The sequence below is a fragment of the Herpailurus yagouaroundi genome, unplaced genomic scaffold (genome assembly GCF_014898765.1).
Source record: "Herpailurus yagouaroundi ecotype Mexico unplaced genomic scaffold, PumYag 426, whole genome shotgun sequence".
Lineage (NCBI taxonomy): Eukaryota > Metazoa > Chordata > Mammalia > Carnivora > Felidae > Herpailurus > Herpailurus yagouaroundi.
The window spans coordinates 311,005-316,388 of record NW_024412643.1 but is presented as its reverse complement, the minus strand read 5'-3'; the positions used below and the strand labels follow the sequence as shown (position 1 = coordinate 316,388).

At 38.7% G+C, this 5,384-nt stretch overlaps 1 pseudogene; it reads left to right on the top strand.

Annotated features, from left to right (window-relative positions):
- LOC121022557 (eukaryotic translation initiation factor 3 subunit F-like) lies at nucleotides 1-1,989 on the top strand (annotated as a pseudogene).
- The last annotated feature ends 3,395 nt before the right edge of the window (nucleotides 1,990-5,384 follow it).

Here is a 5,384-nt window from a genome sequence, read left to right as displayed (position 1 = left end):
GCTTCAAAAAAGTATAGAGGACTTTCGGAATTCACTAAGAACATGTATGAATCATATAAGAAAGCCCAAATGAGCTCATCCTAGCCTGGGATTCTTCAGACCATGACATTACAGAGGACTCTATGCTGATCCATGAGTACTACATGGGGAAGCCCCCAACCCCATTCACCTCATTATGGACATGAGCCTTGAGATTGGCTGTGTGAGCATCAAGGCCTATTTCAGCACTTTAATGGTGTCCCTGGGAAGACCAAGGGGGTGATGTTCATACCTCTATTAGTGAAATATGCACATTATGACTAAACACATTGAGTTGAGCTGATCATGGAGTCCTGTTTTAGCCCCAACCAGGTGATCAGACTCTCAAGCGACTTTCAGCAAGTAGGAGGGACATCGGCTTGCATATAGGATGCCCTGAGCACAGTGTTGCAGTATGCAGAGGATGTGCTGTCTGGAAAGGTATCAGCTGACAATACTGTGGGCCACTTCTTGATGAGTCTGGTTAACTAAGTACCCAGGATAATTCCCGATAACTTTGAGACCATGCTCAATAGCAACATCAATGACCTGTTGATGGTGACCTACCTGACCACTCTCACACGGTCACAGATTGTCCTCAGTGAGAAACTTGTAAACCTTCAAATGGGCCCTAAGTAGTACTCCTGCCAGGCTTGGCCACCCTAGGACCAGAATGGAGTGAAACAGGATGGTTTCCTCGTGGTTTGAGTCAGACTGAGTCAGTCAACTACTTGTGACTCTAAATAAACATAGCCTACCTTTGGAGAGAGAGAGAGAGAGAGAGAGAGAGAGAGAGAGAGAGAGAGAGAGAAACTAGAATATAAAGGATTCAGCCCTAGAACTCTGCCAAATGGCAGGGGAGCAGCTGAAACTCACTCTGGATCAGAGGGACTAAGGAGTTCCATGATTACCATTTTCCCTCCACCATGACAGCATGGACAGGAGCAGGGTTTGGGCATCCTAGCTGGTCTACTGCCTCAGTGGGCCCCAGGCTCCTAGCCCATACCAACCACAGCCATCCTACCAAGGCAGTCCCAGCATGGCACATACTAGAAAAATCCCCGGCATGGTGCATACTGGAACACATACTGAAACAGCTCCAGCCATCTTGCCTAGGTAACACAGGTACAAACCTCAGTATACCTTCAGCACAGAGAGCTTAGGACTGTCCCAGCCATGTCCACATCAGCTTCAGCTGTTCTACCAAGATGCCCTCTGAATGAAGAGGGCAAGGGTTTTAAAAAACAAGGATAGGTTAAGGGATCTCTTGGATAATATCACACAAACAAATATTCACATTATAGGGGTCCCAGAAAAAAGAAGAGAGAAAGGGGCAAAAAAATATTTGAAGAAATAATACTTGAAAGCTTCCTTAGCCCGGGGAAGTAAACAGACATCAAGGTTCAGGAAGCACAGAGAGTTTCAAATAAGATGAACCCAAGGATTTCCACACCATGACACATAACAATGAAAATGTGAAAGATTAAAGATAAGGAGAGAATTTTAGAAGAAACAAGAGAGAAGCAACTACTTATTTATGAGGGAAACCTTATAAGACTAAAGCTGATTTTTCAGCTGAAATTTTGCAGGCATTATATATTCAAAATGCTGAAAGAAAAAAACCTACAACCAAGAAGACTCTACCTTGCAAGGTAGAATTAAGAATCAAAAGAGAGAAGAAGAGTTTCCCAGACAAACAAAAGTTAAAGGAATTACCACTAAACCAACCTTACAAGAAATGTTAAATGGAATTCTCTAAGTGGAAAGAACAGGCCATAATTAGAAGAAAATTATGAAAGGAAATAATTTCATGAGTAAAAGCTAACATACAGAAAAGGTAGTAGAGCAATCACTTATGAAGCTAGTATTAAGGTTACAAGATGAAAGTAGTAAAATCATTTATATCTAAAAAATTAGTTAAGGGGACCCACAAAATAAAATGATGTAAAATATGATAACATATACATAAGATGTGGAGGAGAGCAAAAAAGACTTCTTTTAGAATGAGTTTGGGGGTGTGTCTGGGTGGCTCATTCGATTGGATGTTTGGCCCTTGATCTCAGTTCAGGTCTTGATCTCAGGTTTGTGAGTTCAAGCCCCTCATAGGGCTCCATGGTGTAAAGCCCATTTTTTTTTATTTATTTATTTATTTATTTATTTATTTATTTATTTAATTTATTTAATTTTTTAAATTTTATCTTTGAAGCCTACTTAAAAAAAAAAGTTACAATGAGTTTGAACTTAAGTGACCATCAACTTAATATAGACTGCTATATACTAAGGACATTACATATAGACCATATGGTCACCACAAAACAAAATCATATAATAGATAGCAAAAAATAAATAGAAAGAAAGCCAAGCATTACATTTAAAAAGTCATCAATCACAAGGAAAGAGAGCAAGAGAAGAATGAAAAAACAAATAAGAACTACAAAAACAACCAGAAAACAATTCAATAAATAGCAATAAGTACATACTATCAATAATTAATTTAAATTTACATGGTCTAAATGCTCTAATCAAAAGACATAAGGTAATAGACTAGATTAAAATAAAAACATAAGACCCATCCATATGCTGCCTACAAGGGACTCATTTCAGATATAAAGACAAGTATAGACAGAAAATGAAAGGATGGAAAAAGATATTCCTTGCAAATGGAAGTGAAAAAAAAAATATTGGTAGCAATATTTGATCAGACAAAATTGACTTTAAAACAAAGACTGTAACAAGAGAAAGGGCACTACATAATGACAAAGAGGTGAATCTAGCAAAAGGATATAACAATTGTAAATATCTATGCACCCAAAACGGGAACACCCCTAAATAATATAAATAAAATATTAACAGATATAAAAAGAGAAATTGACAGTTATACAATAATACCAGGGGATTTTAACACCCCACTTAAATCAATGGATAGATCATCCAGACAGAAAATGAATAAGGAAACAGTTCCTCTCAACAAAACATTAGACCAGATGAACCTAGCAGGTAATACAGAACATTCCATCCCAAAACAGCAAAATATAATTTTTTCAAGTGCACATGGAACATTTTGCAGAATAGATTACATGTTAGGCCACAAAACAAGTCTCAATAAATTTAAGAAAGTTGAAATTATATTAAGTATTTTTTCCAACCACAGTGCTTTTTTGTGTGACTCTATATCCTTGTTTATTATTTTAATTTTTAAATATAATTTATTGTCAAATTAGCTAACATAAGTGTATACAGTGTGCTCTTGGCTTCAGGAGTAGATTCATGTGATACATCACTTACATGAGCCACACCCAGTGCTCATCCCAACCAACCACAATGCTTTGAAACTAGAAATCAATTACAAGATAAACACTGGAAAAAACACAAACGTGGAGGCTAAACAACATGCTGTGAAACAACCAATGAGTAAACAAAGAAATTAAAGAAGAAATTTAAAAAAATACATGGAGACAAATGAAAATGAAAACATAACAGTCCAAAATCTTTGGGACACAGTGAAAGTAGTGCTAAGAGTGAAATATATAATGACAAAATCCTACCTCAAGAAACAAGAAAATCTCAAGTAAATAATCTAACCATATACCTAAAGAAACTAGAAAAGAAGAACAAAACAAAGCTCAAAGTTAGTAAAGGAAGGAAATAATTAAATAACGAAGACCAGAGCAGAAATAAATGAAAAAAAAAAACAAAAAAAAAACAAAAAAAACTAAAAGAAAAAAAAAAAGGAAAGAAAGGGAAAGTAAAAAAAAAAAAAAAGAATGAAACAAAGAGCTGGCTCTGTGAAAAGATAAACAAAATGATGAACCTTTAGCCGTACTCATAAAGAAAAAAGAAAAGACCCAAATCAATGAAATCAGAAATGAAAGAGGAGAGGGACAGGAGTTAAGGTGGTGGAGAAGTATGAAGACCCTGGACTTTTCTTGTCCCTCAAGCAAAGTAGTATTGAGGTCAGATCACCTAGAATACCCAGGAAATCCATCTACAGACTGGCAGAGGGATCTCCACAGTTGGAGGGAGACAGCATGGCAGGTAGAGGTACACGGATGTGAATTGGGAGAGAGAAAAACAGCTGCACTGTGGAGGGGAGAGAACCCATTCCATAGAGAGGCAAAAGGAAGAGAAAGAGAGAGGGGTTGAGAGAGTGCAGCGTTGGGTTCACCCAAGAGGAAAACCTCTCCAGACCACGGACTGGGGAGCAAGAGGTACTGAGTGTCACGTTGCAAACAACGTTTGGAGTTCAAATTCTGAGCTTTTGGAAGTGTGAGACTTTGGAGTGAAGCTGTGGCATGCACTCCAGGGGAGAAGGAGGACACTGGCCCCAAAGTGCATAGCACTCCCTTCCTGGAGTACCTTTGGAAGTGGGTATACTGCCTCTCCAAGGCCAAAAGACCCTGCAGGCACCAGCCAAAGGCCTTTTCATCAGCAGGGGACAGAGGGGCATGCAGAGGGCAGATAACCTGGTTGTTGCTTTTTGCTGTGCTACACCATAGATTCCGTGCACTGCACAGGCATGGGATCATTTTTCTTGGACAAAGGACATCAGACGCATTGTGGGGAGGCTCTACTCTGGAGGAGGGGGGTGGGTCCAAATGGTGCCAGGTAAAGATTTCAAGTTTTGAATCCCAGCTCCATGCCGAATATGTGGACCAGGACACACTGACTGCCCTTGCTATTCTGTGAGGGCTTACTGAACAGAATGGGTGTGAGATCCTCTGTCCAAGGACAAGAGAGTAGGTGGAGCCATTTCCCCCCCTTACTACCAACATCATGGGACTTTAGAGAGCAACAGAGCAGCCCTCAGTGGAGGTGGGAACTGCTGACACCAAATCCCAAACCCCTGTGCCTGGCAACTGCGTATTTACTGGGGCAGGTCTGACTCTTAGCCAGTGCAGCAGACTTCTCCAGAAGATCAGCACAGGCAGCACCCTGCATGCACCAAGTCTACTACCATAGAGTGCTTCAAAGCATCACCTGCAGTTCTTGTGGAAATAGGACAAGGCTTAATTTTTTTCTTTTCTTCTACTTCTTTTTTTTCCCCTTTGAAACCAGGCTTACAGTTTTTTTGTTTGTTCATTTCCTTTTCTCTTTTTTTTTTCCTTTTTTCTCTTTTTTTTCCCTTTTCTCTTTTTTCTTTCTGTTCTGTTTTCTTTTCTTTTTCTTTCCCTTACTTTTTCTTTGGAATCAGGTTTATACTTGTTTTTTTTTTTTAATTGTCTGTTTAGGTTTTTTTTTCATTCCTTTCCTTATTTTTTTCTTTTTTTTTTTTTTTAGTGGGGAAATCAGGCCTTTTTTTCTAGGCTTATTTTAACAAACAAATTAAAACATACCTAATTAAAGTTCCAAATACTCCCCACTGCAAG